This window comes from Sinohyriopsis cumingii, unplaced genomic scaffold, assembly GCF_028554795.1.
Source record: "Sinohyriopsis cumingii isolate HCF-2022 unplaced genomic scaffold, ASM2855479v2 utg000426l, whole genome shotgun sequence".
Lineage (NCBI taxonomy): Eukaryota > Metazoa > Mollusca > Bivalvia > Unionida > Unionidae > Sinohyriopsis > Sinohyriopsis cumingii.
Genome location: NW_028315897.1, coordinates 4,247,501 through 4,256,966, shown reverse-complemented (window position 1 = coordinate 4,256,966; position 9,466 = coordinate 4,247,501). Strand labels below are relative to the sequence as shown.

General features: G+C 34.6%; 1 long non-coding RNA gene across 1 annotated transcript in view; it reads right to left on the bottom strand.

The window, feature by feature from the left end:
* Nucleotides 1-2,803: 2,803 nt before the first annotated feature.
* The window catches only part of LOC149774098 (uncharacterized), a 32,044-nt gene continuing 25,381 nt past the window's right edge, over nt 2,804-9,466 (bottom strand). The window contains exons 2-3 of the long non-coding RNA XR_016416976.1: nt 4,559-4,692; nt 2,804-2,922 (exon numbers count right to left, since the gene is read on the bottom strand). This is a non-coding gene — a long non-coding RNA (uncharacterized LOC149774098). The remainder of the gene's footprint in view (nt 2,923-4,558; nt 4,693-9,466) is intronic.

Genomic DNA, 9,466 nt, shown 5'->3' with positions numbered 1-9,466 from the left:
TTCCACTGGTCTGGTCTTAAAAATAAATTGTTCAGGTTTAGTTAAGTTAGAGCTGTATGGCAAACCAATCCAAGTAGGTTATTTAGTGCCAAGCCAATTGATGTAAAGTGCCTTGCCCAAAGACACACAACTGTAGCTGACCCAGGCTGCTCTGATGGTTGGATTCAAACCAGTACCCTTTTGGATGTGAGTCCTGCATATTTAGCCACTGAGCCATGGTGGCTCCATTTATTTCAGAGGAAAGTTGTCAAGCTGTTGCATAGCTTGTGTATGAGATGTTGATGAGTGACAATGCATCTAATTGAATGTTGTCTCCTAATATGTCAGAAAAGATTATCACAGAATCTCAGTATTTCCTTCTTCATACTGTGAAATAATGCTGTAAATGAAAAGTCAGGAAGTATGGTTAGAAATGCACCTTGCATCCTACCTACACACAAATTCAATCGTAGAGAATTTGACCTTGGACAAATAAACAAATGTGGTCATGCTGTTGGATAGTAACATAATTAGTGACCAACAATTTTTTGAGGAACAGTGCTGTATTTTCCTGGTATGTACAAATTATTGAGTGATGTGGGGCACAATAATATACTGGGAAGTAAAACATTTTTGTGTTTTTCTGAGGTCACAGTAATTAATGGAAAGCAGCGCTGTTCATAGCTGCAGTTTTTTAATGCTTGTTTATGGAATATTTGACAAAAATATGAAGTATAGATTGGTATTGACTTTATGTGCCAACATTCTGTTCATTTATTAGGCTTATGAGTCCTGTCACTGAAACACTTGAAAATGCTATACTGCTCTTTATTCAAACACCCATACAGATATGAGGGAAGTTATTACCTGACAGTTTTGATGTTCTCAAGACAAGCTCATCACAAATAAAATGAAGAAGTGGAATTTTGGATGTGACAATCTGAATGACTTATGAGATGGTCTTACTGGAGATGTAGAAATCCCTGATGAAAAGTAACCTTGCATGAGTTGATTCAGACTATTGTTGCTATAAAAAAGGAGGGGGTGGCAGCAGGACTAATTAATTAGTCAGTGACTTTCAGATTAGCCTTATTAATGTAAATTGTGTTTCCTGTAAAGCTGTTGATATTAGACCAGCTGTCAGACTCAGAGATATTAAACTATGGATAGATTGCTAAATTACAGATTGTACATTAAGAATCCAAGACACCTCATTATAACACAATCTTGATTACAGAGTTTGTCCCTTCTGTTTCTGACCACTCCATTGGCCTAAGTGGTTAGAGTAGTCAGCATCTGACTTGGATGAGGGAGGTCATGGGTTTGAACCCCATGTGAGGTCTCACTGGACAGTTTTTTGACATATTTTCATCCGACGATGACCTATTGCAGAAAAATGATAATAATATTACATTAAAGATACAAATACAAACTAACTAATGATTTTTATTAAAAGGATGCTTGTAAGATTCTGACTGAGGTATTAATGTTAATTCCTTTTTTAGTTTCATTTTTGACAGGAAAGAGCTATTTTGAATATTTTCCTGTGACAAGGCAACTAAAAGAATCAGTATGTGCCTTATGCATGAATAAAGTTCACTAATATTATAATAAATTGGCATACTTTTCATCACCCCTCAACCATCTAGATTTTTAGATATTTAGCAGACACACAATACGTAAACCAAGTCAGCTGCTGATTTGCAGCCCAAGTTACGCATTTGATATCCAACGCTCATCTGACTGTGACAGGCAGTCAGCAACAAGCCAACCCATTTCCAAGCCTAACTGAAAGTAAATGTAAACCACATTACAGATTTTGATTATGTGTGAATTGATAAATGCTAGGATTGTGAAAATTAGGCTCATGCCTTCTACCTTAAAATTGGGGGGGGGGCAAAATACAAAACTATCCACTAAGACCTAAAAAATTAAAATAGCAGTCTGATTAAGGGAAAATCTTCTTATTTTCAAAACTTTGGGCAATTCTAAATAAAACACAACCATAACATGTGTACAATTCAAAATTATTTGCTTCCTATGATGTATTGCATTTATTGATGACAAAAAGCCATCAAACAGAGCAACAGCTATGAGACAGCTTCATACTTTATGTATTACTTTCCCCAATTAAACATGAAATTTCCTTATAATATGTTAGTTTCATCATTCCTCAGAGCTAATACACCCTGTGTTGTTAGTGCCTGGTGATATCAGATATATCTGACAGCACAAATAATATAACTCTTCATGAAATCTAAAATTGTAATGAATAAAAGATGTAAAAGAAAGCTGAATCTCTTGTCAAATAAATGCAGAATGTACATGCAAAGTACTTGAAAGAATAATAATGATTCACAGCATATATAAACTGACCAATACTCTCTCACTGATTTAATTAAGAAGGTCATATCTATGTTACAACTGAGAAATACAAGCTAGAGTATAAGGGAGGCAACTCCTCAGGTAACCCCAAATTTACTGACCAATTTTTGTAAACAGAACCAATTCATTTGGGAATCTTCAACAGTACAGTTCTATACCCAGACTCAGCACATCTGCTGATATGTATGGAAAATGTATTTTAACACCCCTAAGAAGGTCACCTTTGGGTCACTTTCACAATGGCCAGTTCATATTGTTGCTGAAGCTGCTGCTTTTCAGACAAGTTTATTTTCCTAGTGATTGTAACATGCCTACACTTAAATCTAAAGTAAACAGAAAATCATTCAAAATAAATCAGGGGAGGAGAAAAACAATGTTTAAAAAGGGACATCCATTTCTTGGAACTCACCAAAACTCCAGTGAAGTTGATGATGATACACCGGTTCCTGCAAAAACACCAACAACTCATGTGGCTGACTCCTGACGAAACCTTTCATGTTGTGCCAGTCCAGACTAGCAATGTCTCTTCAGCAAGTGTGCTACCATACACCTTGAGGCCTAGAGGAAAACAAAACCCTAAGCTTCAAGAAGAATGCAGTCAGTCATCAGAAGAATCAGATGAAAATGACTGATTATTGATTTAAAAACATTAACACATTTGTTTGAAGCCTTAATACCCTATATGTGTGATGTTCCAAAACAAAAGTTATCATTGAGAAACGAATGGGATTGTGCATTACAGCTGCAGTCACTTGTACAATCTGCAGTTTTAAATCTATGGGTGTGGAACTGTTTGAAACTGTTAAAAAGTCATGCAGGCCTAATCTGCTGGTGTGCTTAATGAAGCCCTGGTTTTACCAGTTTTAAAATCTAAAGTTGGTATAGTAAATGTACTTGTAGTTCTCTCATGTATGAACATTAAGATTCCAGATGCACATGAATTACAGAGAAAACTTAATATTCTATCTGACAAAATGGTAAATCTAAATGAAGGTCAAATGGAAGAAAAAAAAGCAGCAGTATGTGAACCGCATTAATCTCATTGCTGGGAGGGTTGATGATGAAGCAGTGAATACAGAATATGATGTCTCCTATACAAGTAGGACACAGGCTGGGTGTGAGGCTTCCACACAGAGTTTTGCACCATTAATTGAGAGAAACACCTGGACAAAATTAGTAATTTCCCTGCAAGTTGGCAACAAACTGTGCAGAAAACTAAAAGTTTTATTCTCTTCCCTCTGAAATGTGTACGGATGATTCCATACCCAGCTGATGTTTTTGGTCTAAGCCAAATTGCACGTGTCCAATTTTACAGTTTTCTTACTTATAATCTCATGGAATCCCTGCTTTTCAACAGGTGTTAAATGGTTTGTGTGTGTATGTATATATAACTGAAAATGTCTGTAAAAAAGATGAAATCTATGTATTGAAACATTACATCATGAGCATATAAGAATGTAAATGCATACGATTAAAGCAATTAGCATTAATTTAGAAAACTACAGAAAGTATGTATTGTAAATATTGATAAACTGAATAAGCAAGTGAAATACTTCAATCAAACCACCTTGTATGAAACTTATAAGGTCTTTATTGTTCATTAGAGGAATGGATGAGAAACAATACCTGTTTACTCTGACAGTGCTGAGTTAGCTCCCTTCTACTATGATTTACTACTATCAAATCTTTAGGAAGTGTATGTTTGGAATACTTTACTATGTCAGATTCAAGACATGGAGGTAATAAGGAAATGATTTATGGCACAGCTAATCACATTTGACAAGACTGAAAAAATGATATCGGTTCTTAATTAAGGTCTCACTGGACAGTTTTTGTTGGTATAGTTTCATCCGATGATGACCTATTGCAGAAAAATGATAATAGTATTACATTAAATGTACAAATAAAAACTAACTAATGATATTTGTTAAAAGGATGCTTGTATACTATTCTGACTGTGGTATTAAGGTTAATTCCTTATGCAACCGGTGGCTTTTATACTGAAGCAACACTACCACCAACATCTCTTTTTTACATTCATTTTTGACTGGAAAGTGCTATTTTGAATATTTTCTTGTGACATGGCAGCTAAAAGAATCAGTATGTGCCTTATGCATGAATACAATTCACTAGTACTAAAACAAATTAGCATACTTTTCATCACACCTCGACCATCAAGATTTATGATATTTACCTCTGAAGCAGACACAGGTAAATATGTAAGCCAAGTCAGCTGCTCATTTGCAGCCCAAGTTACGCATTTGATCTCCAATGCTCGTCTAATTGTGGCAGGCAGTCAGCAACAAGCCAACCCATTTCCAAACCTAACTGAAAGTAAATGTAAACCAAATTACAGATTATAATGCTTATGTGTGAACTGATAAATGCTAGGATTGTGAAAATTAGGTTCTTACCTTCTAACTTAAAAATTAGGGTGGTGTCAAAATACAAAATGTCCTTTGAGACCTGAGTGATACCAAATACTAATAAAAAGGGTACTAGCAGCAGTTCATGGCATGATGCCCCCAGTGCTGGACATCACTATAAATTGCCACATTGCAAACATATGACTGAAAAAAATAGTTAAATCTTATCTAACAAATCCAAATTACACACATGTACAACTGTATAACATATTCACTATGGTGGATATCATGTGTATGTATGTATGTATGTATGTATGTATGTATGTATGTATGTATGTATGTATGTATGTATGTATGCATGAATGTATGTATGTATGTATGTATGTATGTATGTATGTATGTATGTATGTATGTATGTATGTATGTTGGTAGATAGGTAGGTAGTTAGGTAGGTAGGTAGTTATTTAGGTATGTAATTGTATGTATGTATGTATGTATGCATGTATGTATGCATGTATGTTGCTAGTTAGGTAGGTAGGTAGTTATTTAGGTATGTAATTGTATGTATGTATGTATGTATGTATGTATGTATGTATGTATGTATGTATGTATGTATGCATGCATGCATGCATGTATGTATGGATGGATGGATGGATGGATGGATGGATGCATGCATGCATGTATGTATGTATGTATGTATGTATGTGTGTTTGTGTATGTGCATGAGTGCATGTGTGCATACATGCATGCATGTAGGGATTGATGGATGGATGAATGGATGGATGTATGGATGGACTTATGTATGTATGTACGTATGTACATATGCATCTATGTATCGATGAATGAATGGATCTTTGTATGTAGATATGTATGTGTGTAGGAGCTTTTAACCCAATTTGTCGGATAGGCTATACATGACAGCTAATATTTACTGCTGAAGTAACAACCAATGATAACACTGGTTAAGAATTATTGACTCCAGGGAACTTACAGGCAAAAATTTTATCATACAAACATTTGCTCAAAGAGTTATGATACCTGAGCCTCCAATGAATATATGAATGTCTGTCTGGCCATCTGTCTGTATGTCTGTATGTATGTATGGTAGGTAGGTAGGTAGGCATTTAGGTAGGTAGTTATGTATGTATGTATGCAGGCATGTACATATGTATGTATGTATGTATGTATGTATGTATGTATGTATGTATGTATGTATGTATTTATGTATGTATGTATGTATGTATGCATGCAGGTAGGTAGGTAGGTATGCATGCATGAATGTACATTTGTATGCATGTAAGTTTGTATGCATGTATGTATGTATGTATTTATGTATGTATGTATGTATGTAAGGTTTCGTGTAGGGCATTAAACTTAAGTAACAGAAGAAGGCAACCCAACAAGCATTCAAGTTTCCATTATAAATTTATTTAAATAAAATATAATAATCAAACAAAGTGAAAGAATTGAAATAACTTACTTAATAAAAAGTACTAATATGAAATCCTAATAATCTTGAAAGGCTATGTCAATTGTTATATGGTAACCTGAATATAGCCTGTATAGTGTTTGTGTGTTGCCTTGATAACACTTCTGAATTCAGTAGAATTATTAATCCAGTGTTGTTGCTTCAATATAATCTGATGAATGTAGCCTGTATAATGTTTGTGTGTGTTGCCTTGATGACATTTCTGAATTCAGTAGAATTATTAATCCAGTAATGTTGCTTCAATATATTCTGATGAATGTAGCCTGTATAGTGTATGTGTGTTGCCTTGATGACACTTATGAATTCAATAGAATTATTAATCCAGTGTTATTGCTTCAATATAATCTGATGAATGTAGCCTGTATAGTGTATGTGTGTGTTGCCTTGATGACACTCATGAATTCATTAATCCAGTGTTTTTGCTTCAATATAATCTGATGAATGTAGCCTGTATAGTGTTTGTGTGTGTTGCCTTGATAACACTTCTAAATTCAATAGAATTATTAATCCAGCGTTGTTGCTTCAATATAATCTGATGAATGTAGCCTCTATAGTGTTTGTGTGTGTTGCCTTGATAACACTTCTGAATTCAATAGAATTATTAATCCAGTGTTTTTGCTTCAATATAATCTGATGAGTGTAGACTTTATAGTGTTTGTGTGTTGCCTTGATAACACTTCTGAATTCAATATAATTATTAATCCAGTGTTGTTGCTTCAATATAACCTGATGAGTGTAGACTTTATAATCAGCTGAATCTTGAAATGTTTCACAACAATCTGATGGGAATTTCATATTCAAATACTCGAATAATAATCACATAATTACAAGGTACTGACTGTTTAATATATTATCAATGAATCACATGTTCTCTCTCAACACATCGTATGAATGCTTGCATAAATACATCAATATCAACATGAAGCATGTATCTTTACTACATAAGTATCCTTCCTTGGTGTCTGAAATAGAAAATCTCTGATTCAGGAAAATCTCAAGCAGCATAATTCAAACTGGTTGAATAAGCAGGCCTTTTCTAACCTTCAAATCTCAGTGAAACAATCAAATGCTCGAGTATGCATGTCAGGGTGACAATGTAGTGATCTCTGACACTTGTTAACGCAACCTACAATCAATACTCGTGTGTCATTTTTACTTCTTTCAGTTTTAGATTTCACCAAGATCAGCCATATCAATGGCATCTACTGCAAAGTATAATTTTTTTTAATGATATTCCTAACCATTGAATTAAACAAAGTAAAATATAATTGTATGATATTAATAACTATTGAATTAAACAATGTAAAATATAATTGTATGATAGTAATAACCATTGAATTAAACAATGTAAAATATAATTGTATGATAGTAATAACCATTGAATTAAACACTGTAAAATATAATGCATAGTCCCAAACATCTTACACAAAAAATATTTTACAAATTCAAACAATGATACTTGATTCCTTAACTATATGTATGTATGTATGTATGTATGTATGTATGTATGTATGTATGTATGTATGTATGTATGTATGTATGTATGCATGCATGCATGTGTGTATGTGTGAATGTGTGTATGTGCATGCATTAGTGTGTGCATGAGTGCATGTGTGCATGCATGTACCTATGCATGTATGGATGGATCTTAGTACATGTATGAAGGTATGTATGTGTTTGTGTGCTTTTAACACTTTATGCAATTTGTCAGTGCAAGATAGGCTATATATGACAGCCAGTATAACTGCTGAAGGAACAAACCAGGATAGCATCTGTAAGAATTATTGACTGAAGGGAACTTACTGGCAAACATTTTATTATACAAAATATTGCTCAGTGAGCTATGGTACCTAACTCTCCAATGTATGTATGTCTGTCTGTCTGTCTCTATGTATCCATGCATGCATGCATGCATGCATGAATGTATGTATGTATGTAAGTATGTATGTATGTATGTATGTATGTATGTATGTACGTGTGTTTGTGTATGTGCATGAGTGCATGTGTGCATACATGCATGCATGTAGGGATTGATGGATGGATGAATGGATGGATGGATGGACATATGTACATATGTACGTATGTACACATGCACCTATGTATGCATGAATGAATGGATCTTTGTATGTAGATAAGTATGTGTGTAGGAGCTTTTCACACAATTTGTCGGAGAGGCAATACATGACAGCTAATATTTACCGCTGAAGTAACAACCAATGATGTTGTTGTTGTTGTAGGGCTTAACGCCATTTTTCAGCACGCGATTGGCTATACATGGCGGCCAGTATTAATGGTGGAGGAAGAACCCGGGAAAACCCCGGAAAGAACCACCGACCCACGAGAAGCTACTGGCAGGCTTTCTCACATACCCACATTAGCCGAATCCGAGACTCGAACCCACGCAGACAGAGGTGAGATGGCAGTGATCCGTAACGGACAGCGCTTTAGACCACTCGGCCACTCGGGGCCCCAACAACCAATGATAACACTGCTTAAGAATTATTGACTCAAGGGAACATACTGGCAAAATTTTTATCATACAAACATTTGCTCAAAGAGTTATGATACATGAGTCTCCAATGTATATATGAATGTCTGTCTGGATATCTGTCTGTATGTCTGTATGTATGTATGGTAGGTAGGTAGGTAGGCATTCAGGTAGGTAGTTATGTATGGATGTATATATGTATGTATGTATGTATGTATGTATGTATGTATGTATGTATGTATGTATGTATGTATGTATGCAGGTAGGCAGGTAGGTATGCATGCATGCATGTACATATGTATGCATGTATGTATGTGTGTATGTATGTATGTATGTATGCATGTATGTATGTATGTATGTATGTATGTATGCAGGTAGGCAGGTAGGTATGCATGCATGCATGTACATATGTATGCATGTATGTATGTATGTATGCATGTATGTATGTATGTATGTATCCATCGTTGTATGTATGTACATATGTCTGTATGTATGTATGTATTGTATGTATGTATGTATGTATGTATGTATGTATGTATGTATGGATGTGTGTATGTGTGTATGTATGTATGTATGTACGTATGTATGCATGTATGTTGGTAGATAGGTAGGTAGGTAGGCATTTAGGTAGGTAGTTATCTAGGTAGGTAATTGTATGTATGTATGTATGCATGTATGTATGTATGTATGCATGTATGTATGTATGTATGTATGTATGCATTGTTGTATGTATGTACATATGTCTGTATGTATGCATGT